The 18,802-nt window shown below is 34.8% G+C and overlaps 1 protein-coding gene and 1 pseudogene across 23 annotated transcripts in view; both read right to left on the bottom strand.

Moving 5' to 3' along the window:
* The window catches only part of LOC145266322 (protein tweety homolog 1-A-like), a 301,166-nt gene that overhangs the window by 235,867 nt on the left and 46,497 nt on the right, over positions 1 to 18,802 (bottom strand). The gene's annotated exons all lie outside the window — the stretch shown is intronic.
* On the bottom strand, positions 18,014 to 18,146 carry LOC145266753 (U2 spliceosomal RNA; annotated as a pseudogene).

Below are 18,802 nucleotides of genomic sequence, written 5' to 3'. Positions count from 1 at the left end.
GTAACATATCCAAAAATTAAGGAAAACGATAAGGGTAAAAAGAGTTCGATAAGTTTACATCCTAGGTCGGACATATTGAGTCACGTGACCTAAACGATAGGGGAAGTAACTCAGTTGAAAGCAGAATTTACAGAAAATAAAAATGTCTACATAATTTGTGAATTAAAAAAAAAAACTTTATACTGCTTATATATATATATATATATATATATATATATAAAACTGAATTTGAGAAAATTCAAACTTAATTACATCCCCTGTTAACTCCAATTCAAATAGATTTGTAAAATGTCTTCATGAATATTTTTCTACCTTATCGTTTTTCATAATTTTTGGATATGTTACTATTTGTGACATCACGATTACATAGATACCATTTGTTATACTTGAAATTCATTTTTTTTTTTTCGTTATTATAATATAGAAGCACTAAAGATTCATTTAGGCGCGTGAGGTTATTATCAGCATCCTCCCCCCACACACACCAGGTAAAATAACCCCAAATTAAGATAAACTACTGGGCAATGCCGAGTAGGTATGAGTTTGCATTAAGTCGCGGTTACTGGTAAGAAAGACAGGTGGGAGAGAAAGTATTAAATGAAACGTGATTGTTGCCCCCCCCCCTCCCGCTACACCCCAATCAGTAAGAAAGCGCTGAATAATTAGGTCAGCTTAATTGTAGAAATGCTTAACAATGGTGTACGAACCGACAGCAAACGAAGATAGAAATCTTTTTTTTTTTTAAACTAAGACAAAAACATAAATAAATAAATAAAATAAATAAATAAATAAATACGCCTCCTCCATCGATGCTTCTTTACTTTGGCGAGCTTTTAAAACGCATTTCCGGTGAAAACATTACATATTAACATGCCATGACGAAATTAGTATTAAAAAATAATAAATAAATAAAATAAAAATGATCCAACAGAAAAATACTTGGTTCTCCTGCGGGATACGTCTCCTCGAACAACTTTCGCTTGTTCTCACTCACATGTGCCCCTATTCCGAATTCGTAGCAGCAGGCCAATGTCAGTGGACTTTTTTTTCCTACGAAAATTGTCACTAAAAAGTTTTTATTTAAAATTTTTTTTTAATTTTTAAAATATTTCGAACTGACATAAGTTATTGCACAGTAAAAATAATTCAATTAAAACAAAATCAATCATTTTTTCTTATTTCGAATTGTTATTTTACTAACCTACACCCCAAACAAGGAATATTTCCATAAATAAAAATAATGCCTAGTGCATTTTAGGTCGGGAAGCCAGTATCTTCAGATAGCCTTGTCTGGTAGCACTATCTAGCACAAATGGGATTATAGTTTTTTTGAAGAGTATTAATGGGAATTACGTAACTACTATAATAAAAATAAAAAAAACATCAGAGTCTTTATTTTTATTTTTTCTCCACATTAAAAAACGCCCCTGGTGTCTAACCCTTCCCTCGTGGGGAGTCAAAGTAAATAGGAACTATTATAATAAAGGTGTTTTGTTCCCTTAATCTGTCAGTCATAATCTTTGGGCATGTGGTGTATGTACGTCTGTGTGTACAGGGTGGAACGATAAAATTATCGCCCTTAAAAAAGGCATGATTCCATTTCCGTTTGATGACAACCTGTTTTTTTTTGTTTGTTTTTTGTTTTTGTTTTTTCAAATCATCTACTACTTGGCCAGTTGTGTACAAATCCCAAGAGCGATAGGAGCTTTCTATCATGTCTAAAAGTGACACAATGTTCAACGAGCCAGATTGGAGATGCGCCACTGTCCAACTCATGCTCTCTACTGATCCAAGTTAAAACAACAGGACCATTGCCAGCACCCTTAAAATGCATCGCTGAATTGTTAAAAATAACAGCGACGTGCACAGGGTGAAGAAAATAAAGTTCCCAGCCACAGTCATGGTCTTTGGTGTCACCTCATCTCCGAAGTCGGCTTGAAAGTCAACACCAAAGTGTACCTGGATGTAACAAAGAGTGTGGTGATCCCCTGGTGCAATCAAGTAGCCGCTGGCAGACCCTGGGTGTGGCAGCAGGACTCAGCGTCAGCTCACAAGTCCAAAGAGACCAAGGCTTGGCTTCAGAAGGAGTGCTACGACTTTTGTACCCTTCTCTCATTGGCCTCTTCCCCAACCTGACCACGCTGGACTGCTTCGTTCGACCATACGTCGAGAACATCAACACGACGTCCGGCAACATCAAAGCCAGTTGATCGCCGCCATCTGCCGAGTATTCACTGATCTCCTGTCGGCACTTGTGGAAAAGGCATGCTCCTAGTTCCGGACCCGTATCAAGGCGGTGATTGAGGCTGAAGGAGGCTATATTGAATAGATCTCAGCTCTACTACATACTCAGGTAACCTGAGTTGATTTTTTTTTTTTTTTTTTTTTTTTTTACAAGGTAGTCACCACTTATCAAGGCCCGGAAGCCACTTGCGTGTACAGTACGTTAGTATTGGAGATTTGTTAAAGTGTCTACTTAAGGGGGCGTTTCATCAGGAATTTGTTTATGTTGGACTTGAAGACATCCAAGTTGTAGTCAGGTGGGAAACAGGCAAACGGACGAGAGTTCCACAGGCGTGCACTTCTAAGAAAGAAGCTTTGTTTATGGAATCTACGTTTTGATTTTGGCACAGATAAAGAGTGAGGAAAACTTTTGACAGTTTCAGCTAGACGGGTGTTTAACGTGAAAGATTGGCGAGGGGGGATCAGAGATTGGAGCTCAGACGAGCACTTGCCATGGTAGTAACGATAAAACAAAGACAGGCTCGTAACGTCTCTCCTGTGGGAGAGAGGTTGTAGGGAAGAGAAAAGGGCATCACCGTGGCTACCGAGAAAGAAGACCGATTCATATGACAGCGTAACGTCACTTCCTAATTAAGTTGTAGGCATAGACAGCTTCCGGTATTCAACCACGTGGCCATGCTAACAGTTATAAAAATATGGCTACCAATATGTGTTACCGATTGTCCATGTATGTTCTAAAGAAAAAGAACAATTCTCCATTCGGAAAATAATTATTATAATTGCACATTTGGGATAATTTTAATCAAAATATCGTAAGTGAATTCGTGTTTGAACTTTTATTTTTATTGGAGAAAGTCCAATATTTCATTTTATTTTATTGCAAAACAAATAATTTTTCGGTTTGTATTACTGTACATATATATATAGATTCGAAAAAGTTGTCAAAAAACAAATATATAACAAATAAATGTTATCAAAAGCAAGATAAGTTACTTTTCTACCTAACTGGATATATTTTTCGTGTTTTTTTATTCAATGTAACATGTTTATTCAGCTCAAAAAACATACATTGTTTACCGATGTATTGGAAAATTCAAAATGGCGCCCGACTTTCTCTTTAACACGCTAAGTTCGGGAAAAGGTGTTATAAATAATAAACTAGACAAAATACTATTAAAAAACCACCGAATGTCACGGTAATATATATTGAGCGAGTTTCTAACAGTATTTTGTCTATTTTTATATTTATAGCACCTTTTCCCAAACGTACCGTGTTAAAGAGAGAGTTGGGCGCCATTTTGAATTTTCCAATACATCGGTAAGCACAGTATGTTTTTCGAGCTGAATAAATATGTTACATTAAATAAAAACACTGAAAACATATCCAGTTAGGTAGAAAAGTAAGTTATCTTGCCTTTGATAGCATTTATTTGTTATATATTTGTTTTTTGACGACATTTTCGAATCTGTGTGCAGTAATACAAACCCTAATTTTTATATATTTTTCAGTCCGTTCTTTTAATAATAAATAAAACTTTTCACTGAGTATTTCCAAATATTTTAAAGTTAGTATTTTTCACGGCAGTGTTTTTTTTTTTTTTTTTTTTTTACGATTGATGAATTATCAATATTTTAGCACGGGGCGTAATTCATTTCTTTGAAATATATTTAAAACTTCAATTTTTTTTTTTTTTTTTTATAACATTTTAACTAAATAATTTGCATAACGAGTTTGTATTACTGTACACATAGATTCGAAAAAGTTGTCAAAAAACAAATATATAACAAATATTATCAAAGGCAAGATAAGTTACAAACATGCCGACATTTTCTTTTTAAAATATATTGATAAACATTGTATGATTTTCGAAGCGATTACACGTTTTAAAGCGAGTAAAACCACTAAAAACCTCCCCAGATAGGTAGAAGAGTAACTTATCTTGCCTTTGATAACATTTATTTGTGATATTTGTTTTTTGACAACTTTTTCGAATCTATGTGTACAGTAATACAAACCTAAAATTTAATTTAACTTGAAAATATTTAAAATACACGTGCGTACACTGCACAAGCACCCTTATTATTATCATAATAGTAATAATAATAAAAACTGGTGTAGATGACATCGACTGGCGCCACACCAACTAGTTGTGAAGGGTCAGGGAGGATGGAAAGACCGAGGTGAGAGAGTACTGACCAAATCTCCACTGGAAGTGTGCAGTTGCAGTTCAAATCTGGTACCTTGGGGAGGCATTTTGTCACCCAAACCCCAGGAAACACCAATGGCCGATACCAACGAGAAATCAGTGACAACGGCTGTTGCAATAACATGCAATCATCTGCACAAGTATATCAAGAGGTGGAGAACACTGGAAATCTGGGGAGACATGTTGTCCCTTGGTCTCCAGGGAACACCACAGGTTACTGCCAGTGAGAGATCACTGATGATGGCTTGTGAGACAACTAATACGCTACACATTTTGATGAAAAACATGGGGAAAAAAAATGGACATAAAAGAACAGAAAACCAAAACTTTAAATATAATTTCTGTATTTAAAGTAATAGTTATTTAAATATTTCAACATATAATCTTGGAGAAAATCCAGCTTCCCAATAAGGGGCACTCTGGATAGGAACAAAAATAATCTCAGTCATGAAAGATTTCTCCTCTACCGACCGAAGACAGAAAAGGTAAAGTGTAGCATCAAAACAGATACTACACTGATCTTGTTCCGAAGGCCAAAAAATATTTGTTTAATCTTTCTTTAATTGTTTTTCCTCTAAATTCATAATTCAATTTTATCAGTATTAAATTGTATATTGCTTTAAAATTACTTAATTTTACATAGATAATATTTATATTTTATATTGAATAAATTTCAGTTTCAGTATTAATCGAACTGTGTTCCTTTTTCTTTTTAAAAATGTTTTATTGCTCTTTTTCAAATGGCCCTCATAGTACTGACAGTCTGAGAAATCTTACCTACATTGCCTGCAGACATTTTTCAGTTAACAGGCCTTCTTACTCTCGGTGGCAGTGGCATCACCCACTAAGAAGTTTTAAAATAAAGCTCTTGTATTTTTTTTTTTTTTAGGGCGACAACTTTATCGTTCCACCGTGTGTGTGTGTGTGTGTGTGTGTGTGTGTGTGTGTGTGTGTGTGTGTGTGTGTGTGTGTGTGTGTGTGTGTGTGTGTGTGTGTGTGTGTGTGTGTGCGCGCGCGCGCACACATGTCATTTGATATAGGTTCTTTGAATGACACAGTAGGTAATTTATTACCGTTTCTGTCACTTATCAAGATTGGATAGGTCACAACAATAAACAAAGCCAGAAAATTTGTCAAACATACGTTACTAAATAGAAAATTATTCGTTCCAAAAGTAATGCCTCCTATTTTTAGAGGGGGGGTTGTATTACTGTACACACAGATTCGAAAAAGTTGTCAAAAAACAAATATATAACAACTAAATGTTATCAAAGGCAAGATAAGTTACTTTTCTACCAAACTGGATATATTTTTCGTGTTTTTATTCAATGTAACATGTTTATTCAGCTCGAAAACCATAGTGTTTACCAATGTATTGGAAAATTCAAGATGGCGTCTGACTCTCTTTAACACGGTAAGTTTGGGAAAAGGTGTTATAAATAAAAAACTGGATAAAATACTGTTAAAACTCGCTCAATATACGTTACCGTGACATAGGTTGACATATTCGGCGGGTTTTTAATAGTATTTTGTCTAATTTTTTTTATTTATACCACCTTTTCCCAAACTTACCGTGTTAACGATGGAGTGAGGCGCCATCTTGAATTTTCCAATACATTGGTAAACACTATGTTTTTCGAGCTGAATAAACATGTTACATTGAATAAAAACACTAAAAAAATTATCCAGTTAGGTAGAAAAGTAACTTATCTTGCCTTTGATAACATTTATTTGTTATATATTTGTTTTTTGACAACTTTTTCGAATCTATGTGTACAGTAATACAACCCCTTTTTTTTTTTATTCTGCCCGAATGGATTAGAGGCGGTATCGTAAATTGTATTGTTATGATGCTTGAACTTATGCAATTCATGGCCTGAAAGTTTCTTTTCTCTGTTGCAGAGATTGACGACGTGAGACTTTAAGATAGCACCCCCTTTCATGGACATGCGTCAAAAGTACCAATGCATCATTGAATTTCTGGAAAAAAAATACATCCAAGAATGGTGGCAACCATGTAGAAAAATAAATTCTGAAGCACAAAATGTCGCTCGTTTTAATGGTACCACTGCCATCTTTGCAACTCTTCAACTTTTTAAGTTGAAAAAAAAAAAAAATCAGAGGCTTTACTTTACAAACAAGCATCGTAGTCTTCTTTGGGTTTCTTTTTGGAAATAGTTCAAGTCGGGGCAAGTGGAGACAATCACGGAATTTACAGAATTTTTGTGAAAGTTTTCAGAAAATTAAAACAAATACATTAATACATAATCCAATCAGAAGCATTAATTATCTGAACTTTTATTGAACTATTGTTTTTGTTTTTTTTTGTTTTTGTTTTTTTTTGTTTTTCAATTTTCTTTTTTTTTTTGGGGGGGGGAATAGTTTTCATAATACATCAAAATTTTTGATTTAAAAACAACGAACAGTTTATTTATAAAAGATTACATTTATTTCCAGAGAAAAAGTGATCGTCTCCACCTGTCTCGACTCGAACTCTTAAAAAGAAACTTAAAATGCAGAGGTGCAACTGCGCTTTAATAGCGAAATTCAAAATTTTTAATATTGAATTTCAAGGCAAACCAACAGCTTCTGCTTAATTGTAACGTTACAGTAATGAATATATACAAAAATTATAAAAAAAAAAAAAAAAAAAAAAAAAAAAAACATATATATATATATATACACAAAAAAAAAAACATATATATATATATATATATATATATATATATATATATATACATAAAAAGTAGGAAAAAATTATTAGAGAAAACATTTGACGAAAATTAGCAAAGCTAAAATGTTTGGCTAAAAAACACACCGGGGAGTTTCAAAGAGAAGCAAATGACGTGTAACTTGACAATATTTTAATAAATTGTGCGTTTAAAAAAAAAAAAATAAAAAAATAAAAAAATTTTAAAAAATCAAATACAGTTGCTCGCCTTGTTTTTTTGAAGGCCAAATCCTATGGTAATAAGTATACTTAACATAACAAAATCCGTCTTATATAAGAGAAAAATCCAGGTTGTCCCCAATCGTTGCACATCAAAACAACGGATATAAATGCGGGTGTGGCACTGTGGCACAAAGGTCAGTCCCTGAACCTTTATTATTCCTGACCTTCATGATAAAATTTGCTGATGACACTACACTATAACAGACACGAGAGTAAAACTAATCAAGAAGCTTGAGGGAAGTATTATTTGATTTTTTTTTTTAAACGCCCAATTTATTAAAAAAAAAATTGTCAAGTTACGTTTTTTTTGTTTTTATAATGCGGTAAGGAAGGCCCTGAAACGGTGCGTATTCTCTCCTGATGATCTAATATTATCTGTAAGATGCTATGAAATACCCTTCCCCCCCCCCAAAAAAAAGCATGATTATATACAAGTTTACGAGTGAATAAACTAAAAAATGCAATGAAATACCCAAGTGGGGGACGATAAACACTATTCTATATAAAAAAAAAAATTTTTAAAGGGGAGAGGAAAACCACAGAAAGGCGAGTTTTCTCTCTTGACAACCGACATTAATTTTATCCGAAATGGATTACTTCACAAGTGACAACAGTTGATAAACATCATGTACAAGCCTATAATGTAAGCAGTTTCTTTCAAAACACATCTTCACTTGCTCCATGGTGAGTTTCTGCTACTAGTAGTAATTTTTATCTTCTAAGTACTTCTGACGTGCCAATTATGTAGAATATTATTGTCTTTAGTTGAAACCGACACAAAAGTCAGTAGATACCATTGTTTTTGTTGGTGTTTTGTTTGCTTTCCCCCCCCCCCCCCCGAATTTGGCTATTATAGTGTTGTTGCACTAATGCAGAAGTTTTTTTGTTTTGTTTTCTTACTTGTTTTTTTTTTTATTATTAAAAGAAAATGCTACAAAAAAGGAACAAAAAAGGAACAAAAAAAAACGAAAAAAAAAAAAGCGAGTATAGCAGCCAACAATAGTGAAGATTTGCAGATGGCTTTTGTTTTTTTGTTTTTTTAAAGCTTGATGGGTGCACGTCCTGCTGGCGATGGGGGTAGACTTTTGAAAAAAATCAGAATAGGGGTAGAAGGGATCAGGGCGTGACAAAAAGAACAAGATGGAAGAAACAAATTTAGGTTTCAGGTTGGAAGGAGGACAACAAAGGATTAAAAAAATTAAGTGAGGTCACACGCAAGCAGAGTCTGGCTAAGGGCTCGTGGGCCAGATCAAAATTTCCCCATGAAATTTTTTTTTTTTTGTAAATAAATTAATCAATGTTTATATTTATTTCATTTACCTATTTTTTTGCATTTTCAACCAAACAAGGCGCAGTGCAACTTTGATGTAGGGGTGCTACTATCTAGGACATAATTTGCAGAGGTACTATGTAGGGAGTTGAGCAGCAAGATGTCTGTTCACATTACTCTTGAACTTCTGTATGTCAGAACAGTCTGGGAAGCAGGAACCCGGAAGGGAATTCCAAAGTCTAGCAGTCCTAAGGAAGAAACTATTAGAATAGAAGGCTTTCTTATATCTAGGGATCTCTAACGTGTAGGGGTGAGATTTTGCTGCTTGTAGGGGTATTTACATCGAGGAGGGGCAAAGGTTTGTACTTCGGAGTACCTACCATTTAAATAATTGTAAAACTGGCAGACGGATGCACATTTCGTCGATGGGACAGCGGCTGAAGCCTAACTGAGAGTGCAGGACCTATTAGGTTGGCAACTCTTTTGAACCTTGTCTAAGAAAAGACTATTAGCAAATGCACCAGCCCAAATGTGACAACAATACTCCATAGATGGAGTAATGGTGGCCTTGTAGAGGTACAGGATGCAGTGTCACTTTTACATAATTGACTACAATTTGGGAATAAATTTACAGGGATACTATGTAGGGAGTTGAGCAGTGAGATTTGTTTACATTACACTTGAACTTCTGCATAAATTTCTGTGTAGATTTTCAGTATTTATTTTAGAACTCATTACATGAGCAGTGCTAGATAGGTTATGAAAATATATTTATGGAAATCAAGCTATAGAGAGGTTCCCGCATTTCATCCCTGTAGGGAATCGTCAGGCTAAAACGTGAAAGCCTGTGTGTAGTTTAATTGCCATAAATATATATCCAGCATTTAATCTTTAACAAGTACGTTGAAATTATTTAACATTTTAAGAAACAAATGTTAGAAAACTTATGAAAAATAAATAATTATTGGTAAATTTTTACGATGTGCCCCAGCATATTATAAACACCCCAACCTCCACATGTTTAGAGCAGCTTTCAGAATAAACACCCCACAACCTCGAAAGCCGTTCTCAACATGAGGTTGGGGGGGGGTATTCTGAAAGCCGTTCTTAACATGGTGTGGTTGGGGGGTTGTTTATACTACGCTGGGGCAGGTCGTAAAAAAATACCTAATTATTAAAAATAATAAATTAGATACTTTTTAGATAGTTAACTAATAGTTTTTAACGTTAATTTCATTAACTAGTTATTAAAAACCATATGGTGTCGCTTAAGATAGAATACCCCTGTAAGGGGAAAACACGAAATTTATCTTCTATTACAAAAAAAAAAGAAAAAAAATTGGTTAACTGCCCTAAGACGTTAGAAGAACCCAGAAATAGATGATCATTTTACGTTAAAATTATATGCAAAACTGATCCCTCAATTCTAAAAAAAAAAGTTTTCTTTCTAACAAGTTTTTGAGGGCGTTCACAGGTAATCCCCTAAAAAAATAAACAATTTAATTTGAGGTACAGGGAATGGGGGTATCTAGCCGAGAGCTTTAACACACAATATCAAATAACGATTGAATTCGAATCCAGTCGACAAACAATCTTGACTTTCGTAACAGAGACTTGAAGAGGTTAGCCATTACTGGACCAAAGTTCCCTTCCAGAAGGAGGAAACGCTTTACAGGTGGCAAAAATGTCGGAAATTAAAAGTGGAATGAATAGTTATTTGAAGAAAGAAACCAGGAAGACAGAATGAATATTACTTGGCTTAGACTCTTCACGTATTGATTAATAGATCGATCGATCGATCCAATCGTCTTCCGAGCCGGAGTGGGGGGGGGGGGCGGGCAGTCAAGAGGAAACCTTCAGGTCAGAAGAAGGGGGGAGAGACGAAGAAAAAATGGAATTCATGATGAGTTTGTGTTAAGAAAGCTGCTTTTAAATTAGAAGCAGATGGAAGCATTGCCAAAGATATTTTTTGAAATAGCATTCATTACAAGAAGAAAGGGGGGGTCTCAGCTGAGCGTAGATTTCATGACGTAAACAGAATCGGCAGAGCCGACATTGAGCAAATTTAAACATTATTTGTAACGAAAATCGGATTGTACTTTCATTATTTTTTTTTTTTTTTTTTTTATGTACTTTGATTGCTTCAGTTTAGAAGGATTTCCGGGCATAAAAATTAATGTTGAGACGATTAATCAGAATCGGAAAAAAAAAAAAAAAAAAAAAAAAAATCGACAAATTTGGGGGTATCTGAATCAGTATTGGAATCTAAGAAATTGGCGCCTATTTTCCGATGCCAAAACGATTCTTTTGTCTCTTTTTTTTTTTTTTTGATTTTGTTTAAAAACAAAATCTTCCATTGCTGGTAATAATGATGAAATATTTATTGATTTTAAAATACCAGGAAAGCTAAACAACATCTATAAACCATCCTCCACAAATGTAAATTTACATTAAGGAAAATATCTGCATAATTTTTTTTTTTTTTTTTTTTTTTTTACATAAATCAGAAAAAATAACTCTATAGTTAAATATTTAGAGCTTTATAAAGAATCGGAATCAGTAATTGTATCAGAATCTGCAATTTAGTACGGAATCGGGGAAAATATTGGAATCATCCCATCACTAATAAAAAATTTTGCATGTGAGAAGACAATGGGTATGGATAAAAAGTCAGATGTGGAGAAAGTTAAGTTTTATCTTGCTTGAGGATACGATTGGAGCCATGGATGGAGCAGATATTCGCGCGATTGCAAAAATCAGAAATGGTTGGACCAAATTAAGGAAAACCAGCAAAGTGTTACCAGTTGACCGCAAGAAGAGTGTATCAGCCTTTTTTATGCAGGTGATGATGAATGGAAGTGAAAACTTAGCCCACCAGGGTTGAGGACCTGTGTTGCATGGAGTGAAATATGATGGATGTATTATGTAGGTGTTAAAAAACAGGTTTAGATCTTATTTACAAATACTTGCTTAGCAGTAACAACCGCCAACAACTTCCTACACTATCTATGCCTAAAACTAAAAAAATTTCATGGACAGAGTTTCTTTCCTAGAACTGTCAGTTTGTGGAATGCAAAATCGTTTGCCTGCTTCCCGGCTAACTATAACATGATCATAGTCAAATCCAATGTGAATAAATTTTTATTGATCTGTCCTCTTAGATAATTTAGCCCTACCCAAGTTCCACCATAACTGATCTTGTTGTCTTACAACCTATTTAACACTATTCCCAGTGTGGTGTGCAGGCCTTGATAAGTGATGACCTTTCAAGAAAGAAAATATTTTAAATAAAAAAATAATCTGGACAGTATAGGAAGATATATATATATATGACAGAACAGGAGACTTCGGTGGTATGGTCACATAGAATGTAGAACAGTAAAGGTAACAGATTCACTGAATCTTTTACAGGAGGAAGGCAAAGAAAAATAGGGACAGTTACGATGGATTTGAGAGAAAGAGGGATAAATAAAAACCTGGTCAGAGATAATTAAGTTTTGAAGTCAATTTCTAAAGCCATCCAACACATGTCAGCATGTAAAATGGGCGTTAAACTGAATGATGAGAAGTTAAGAGTTCTTGGGTTGGTAGATGCAGAACAGTTGAGGTAGCAGGGTCAGTTCGCCAGCGAAGGCTAAGGAAAACATGGAAAAAAAAATGATAAGGATGGATTTTAAAGCAAGAGGGATAAATAAAGACCTGACCAGAGAGGTTAGTTTGGAAGTTTCTAAAATTCATCCACTATGTTACGTGGAAAGGGATTTTTTTGTTTATATGAATGAGTTGTTGCTTATGAAGGCCTAAAGAATAAGGATTAGTGGGTTTGAAACTGGGAAGAATTGATTGAGTGGATGGCCTAACAAGACCTGGCCAGAGATAGGTTAGTTTTGGAAGTGAATTGCTAAAAGCCGTCCAACACATGCCAGCCTGCAAAACAGATGTTAGACGAACATGATCTTGAATGGATGGATGAGGATGCTTGGATGAATAGATGTAGAACAGTTGAGATAGCAAGGTTGATTGGCTGAGAAGGCCACAGAAAACAAGGAAGAGAAAAAAGAGGGCTAAAGACCTGACCAGAGATAGATTTGTTTGGAAGTCAATTGCTGAAGTTGAAACTTTAAAAATTTTATTCTTACTATTTCACACCAAACAAGGCACAAGTGCCATTTAGAAGTAGGGAGGCTACTATTTGAGACATAACTTGCAGAGACACCATGTAGGGAGTTGAACAGCAATATGTCTGTTCACATTACACTTTAACTTCTGCTCGTTAGTACAGTCAAGCAAGCAGGAACCTGGGAGGGAATTCCAAAGTCTAGCAGTTCGAAGGAAGAAACTATTAGAGTAAAAGGTTTTCTGGCATCTTGGGATCTGTGTAGGGGTGGGATTTTGCTCCTTGTCGGGGGGGGTATTTACATAGGACTTAGAGTTTGTCAGAGCACCTTCCAATAAAATACTTGTACAATAAGCACAGGGATGCAACATTTCGTTGATAGGGCAGGGGTTAGAGTTCAGTTGAGAGGGCAGGACCAATCAGGTTAGTTTAGAAGTCAACAGTCGGCTAACACATATCAGCATGAAAAACGGACGCAACAGTCCACAACTCCATCCTTGTCACAGACTACTTGTTTGACCAAGGTGGGCATCAAGACAGTTCCTCGCCCTCCCTATAATCTAGACCTTGCTCCCTGCGACTTTTGCTGATTCCCTAAGCTCAAGGAAAACCTTAGCTGCTGTCGTTATGAGACCCTTCAAGAAGTTGTTGGAACAGTACAAGAAGTGTATTGCAGCTGGAGGAGATTACTTCGAAGGGGATTAAAGTTTCGTGTGTATTCTCAATAAAAGTGTCCGTACGAAAAAAACCCAAAAAAACCTGGAAACTTACTGAAAGCACGTCTTATTCCTCGTAATCTCGTGAAGGCTAAACGTGACAGCTTAGCTTTTAGTCAAGGCATCTTTCAGATTAAGAAAAGCCATTTCATTTTCTTCCACGATTAAGTGAAAATATGGAGAGAAAAAAAATTCTGTAAAGAAATTTTTACACGTTTGGAAAAAAAAAAAAAAAAATTCAAGAAGAATGCAGAAAAGTCAATCAGCTTCCATTTTGTAAGAAAAAAACGGCTACTACATATAATATAAAAAAAAAGATAATGATATAAAAAGAAAAAGATGAAACCAACATTAAAGGATATCGATCGATATTTACTTAATATCCATCTTAAAAGTTTAAGATCACTTGCTTTGGTACTTTATCTACCGATTGCCGATTATAGTTAAAGTTGGTAGAAAAAATAAAAATCTACATGGAAAGAAGACTTACCCGATATAAATAAAAATTAAATCCGACTCAATGAAAAAGAGAGAGAAAAGGGAAGGGAGACAGAGAAATGGGAAGGGAGACAGAGAAAAGGGGAAGGGAGACAGAGAAAAGGGGAAGGGAGACAGAGAAAAGGGGAAGGGAGACAGAGAAAAGGGGAAGGGAGACAGAGAAAAGGGGAAGGGAGACAGAGAAATGGGAAGGGAGACAGAGAAATGGGAAGGGAGACAGAGAAAAGGGAAGGGAGACAGAGAAAAGGGAAGGGAGACAGAGAAAAGGGAAGGGAGACAGAGAAAAGGGAAGGGAGAGAGAAAAGGGAAAGGAGAGAGAAAAGGGGAGAAAAACAAGAAAAAAAGGAAAACAAGAAAAAAAGGAAAACAAGAAAAAAAGGAAAACTATCCCCCTTCCCCCACTGGTTAAGATGAGCAGACTCTCAGAAAAGTTTCTTTATACAAACTTGAATGTGGTTCAAGGCAAGTTGCTTTATGTAGGGGAAGAGCTCTATCCAGATCCTTGAAGGGAAAGTTACAAAAATACAGCCCCCACTCCCCCGCCCCCACGCGAAAGAGCCGAGGACTAATATTTTTAACCCAAGTCACATTGTTTGATGACTGGAAGGTAAATTTCAATAAATATTATTCCATTGAATAAACTTATTTTATGGAATAAACAAGTTTTTATTTTGTGTGTGTGTGCGTGCAAAAACAACGGATGACAGTTCAAAGTTAAATCAAATTTATTTGAACATCAAATCAATAAGGTAAAACATGTGAAATATAAAAAGAACCTCAGACCATGATATTTCAAAGCTTAATGCTTCTCATCACAAAAGAGCAAAGTTAAATACATAAAAACCAGAGATGAAAACATTAGCCTAGAAATAAAATTTTAAATATATATATATATATATATATATATATGATTAGTTTTTTTGGAAAAAGAATTCCAGCAGAGTGCTCAATTAAAAGGAAAATCCAAATTTTAAGAGCGTACTTATATTTTGTGTACAGAAAGTTGTTAGTTGAGACAGGTCATTGGTACCGTCGGTTTCAAGCCCGATAATAAGGCCCGTTTAAGGTATCCTTATCAAGCTCTCTTCAGCCAATATTCGTCTCCGACGACGATTCGGAGACGAATATTGGCTGAAGAGAGCTTGATAAGGATACCTTAAACGGGCCTTATTATCGGGCTTGAAACCGACGGTACCAATGACCTGTCTCAACTAACAACTTTCTGTACACAAAATATATATATATATATATATATATATATATATGAGAGAGGCTGAATAGACACTAAAGAATAAAGATAAAAATATCCAAAAACATTTCAACATGGCCATACCATTAAAGTCTGTCCTGCAAACGCATCTTAATGTTACCCAAATTTAATCTTCCTGAGGTCATCAGATCTAAGCCTCATTTTAAGATTTACATTACATTCATCATAGCATTTACATAATTATTTCTCTACATGCAACGCATATCTTCAACCCTCGCTAGTTAGTTTGCGCTTCATATACCTGCCAGGTAGACTCTTCACTCTTGACAGTGGTAGTGCTTTTTTTTTTTTTTTTTTTTGCTTTTTAATTCGTGATACCCTTATAAATAAGTAAAACTTTGTAATGGAGTCCAACGAAAAACCGTTTTATTCATATTCCACAAAATAGTTATGCCCTAGTTAAGAAATGCCTGAAAGAGCAGAAAGAACTTGTCATTCGATTAGCGTTAAGTCATGTGTAAATATTTAAGAACAAAATAATCTAGTCCACTTTGTTTTGCCGGGTAGATAAAAAGAAAAAAAAATTATAATGCGACCGGAAAGAATTAAAAAAATAAATAAAATAAAAAAAACTGAATATCATTGGTTCCGCAAAGCCGAGATAACAATGTAGCTTGTGGGCGAGCTTTTTATATTAAGTAAATGTTTAACCATAGTCGAAGGCGACGCAAAGGCTCTTTTTAATGAGCTACTACACAAGATTTAGGGGAGGGCGCCATTGCTTTCGCATGATTACTTCAATTACTCTTAATCCTTACTTTATTATTCCATGTTTAGAAAGAGGGGGGGGCATCAAGTATATATATATATTTTTTAATGTAAGTCTTTAATAAGACTACCAAGGATTGAACTTCGGTCTTCTGAGTATTAGTATACACTATTATGTTAAATAAGCCAATTAAAGTTAGTATTAGGTCCCAAATGATAACTGATATATAAAGTAAAGTTAGTCTCTTTGTTTCTTTGTCATCAATAGCTTTCTTCCTAAAAAAAAAAATTTCATTCTGATTTTGTGAAGCATTGAAATATGTGAAAAAAAAAAAAAAAAAAAAAAAAAAAAAAAAAAAAAAATGAAATGCAATTCAATTCCTTCTAGACAATACTTCATCCAAGTAGGAATTATTTTTCAAATGGCCACCATCTTAAAAAGAAAGGCTGGTGGGGGGGGGGGGGGTGAAGTCATAGTTAAAAAAAAAAAAAAAAAAAAAAAAAAAAAGACAAAACTAACTACAAGTAAATACATCAATGGACTATATCATGTAGGTACCCGGGTTGCAATATTGGAAGGTCCGACCAATTCCAAAATCGGTGTTTTAACTCGGACTCCTTATTTTAAAGTCCTTCAAAATTCAGGCTAATGATTTTTTTTTTTTTTTTGAGATTAAAAGTCAGACTGAATTGATGGGATGGTTCCAATATTTTCCGATTCCAACAAAGATTCTGTTTTCCATTCTAAAATCACCTAATGACTTTTAAAATGATTTTTTTTGAGGGGTGGAGTACATCTACTTTTAAATTTTTTTTAAATTTTTTTTTTAAATTTGGAAAACATCTCAATTGTATCTAAGACTTTAAAAAAAAAAATCAGATTAAAGAAGAAAAAGTTCAATTTTGATCAAATTTAACATCCTTATACAGCCTAACATCATAAGTACATTTCAGAATTTCTATCACTGCACAAGCAGGAGGGCTTGGCATAAAAACAAAGATAAAACAGCAGGTTCTTTGATCAGACAGGGCACATTTGAAATGTTTCCGTTTAGAGCATAACTGAACCATGATACTTTTGAATTTTACATTTTAATTCAAGTATTTTTATAAAAAGAATTTTATAAAATCAGTTGGTTCTCTACAGTGCAATGTAGATAACAATGTATTGTGGACAAAGTCAATGCAGGAAGGCATGTGAAGTTTTCTTCCCGGTGCAATGAGTCCCTACTAAAACAGGCAATCAATTTGATTGAAAAGTGGGTGATTTCAGATTTCAATGACAAAAGTGAGGAAAACTTGTCGATCCTCAATCAATCCCGGGCAACGTTGGTCTTCCTGCTAGTACAGGCGATATCAAGAATACAATTATGTAACCTACATCTCAAATGACAGCATCTTTTGCACCATAAAGCATGTGCACCAAAAATGCTGCACACCACAGATTCAGGCTCTCAACAAAGACGATCCTAACTGGAAGGTTTAATTCTGTGAATGGTACCGTGCAAAATGTGCTGAAAAGACGATATTTTCAAACAGGTAAGGTTTCGGGACATTTGCAAATCCCTTAATGCGTGTTAATATTCTATTATATCTATTAAGTGAAAATGTGTGTGTGAGGACAATTCTCAACCTATATGCTCAACAAATTTTTGATCTACAAACTTGAAATTTGGTATATAGGGTATTCAGACATGTAGAAAACTTTAATCGGTTTTTATCCGGAAAAAGGGCTGCTAAGGGGTAACAAGACCGATAGCCATTAGTCGCATGCTCCTGTGTAATGAATGAATGCGTGAATGTAGGATTGACATAAAATTCTTAAAGATAAACTAAAATGACCGAAAAATGGGCTGAAATGACTTAAATAAATAAAAAGTAAATGACTTAGAATGACTTTAATGAACTTAAGGATGAATTGAATGCCATTAAGAATGACTTGAATGATTAAAAAATAACTGGAATCCTTCAAAAACAACTTGAATGATCTGGAGAATGACTTGAATGGCTTTGAGACTGACTGGTTGTAAAGTGGGTGATCATTTTACATTAAAAAAATACAGAAAAGTGATCCCCCACTTTATATCGAAGTTACACACATAAGTACACCATGTAAGAACAGATACTACACTTTGATCTTGGCCAAAAGGCCAAGAAAAAGGTATTTATTTGCTCCCCCACCGAGCAAATTAGGCACAAGGCCGATTTTTAATGTGAGGAGTGAAGGGGAAATGGGGGACCAACTCCCCGGGGAGTAGGAGAGCTGGATAGTGACAATTGGTATGAAGGGTTTCCCCTACATTGACCAAGGTTTCATATGTGGGATTGCCCCCACATATGGTCTTTGCTTGCAGTATCTGCCGGAACAGATACTACACTTTAACCAAGAAAAACTTAAAAAGCTAAGAACAGCATCTATTAACAACGGACCTTTGATCTTAACTAAAAAGGCCAAGCACAAAAGTGTTATGGATAGACCGACAGACAGACCGAGTGACTTATAGAGTCACTTGCACGCGACTAAAAATTTAAAAATTGTTACTAGGAAGGGGGGGGGGCATCGGATTTTTATCCTTCATGTTTGTCAACTGTTTCATGACTGTGCATGTGCAAATCATTTACATTATGTTAATAAGTATGTTTAAAAACACTAAAGAGTGTCAAGCTGGCCTAATAGTTATCGTACTTGACTCACTGTCTTTAGGTTTTGGTTTCAATCTCAGCTTGAGTATTTTGTTTTTATTTTGTTTTTACTTACAAGAAGTGAACTGCTTAGAAAAAAAAATACTCGCATGCACGTGTCTCAGTTTTTTTTAGTT

The sequence above is a fragment of the Euprymna scolopes genome, chromosome 41 (genome assembly GCF_053919585.1).
Source record: "Euprymna scolopes isolate OS-2025 chromosome 41, ASM5391958v1, whole genome shotgun sequence".
Taxonomy (NCBI): Eukaryota; Metazoa; Mollusca; class Cephalopoda; order Sepiida; family Sepiolidae; genus Euprymna; species Euprymna scolopes.
The sequence above is the reverse complement of the archived record's forward strand: the minus strand, read 5'-3'. Positions and strand labels throughout refer to the sequence as shown.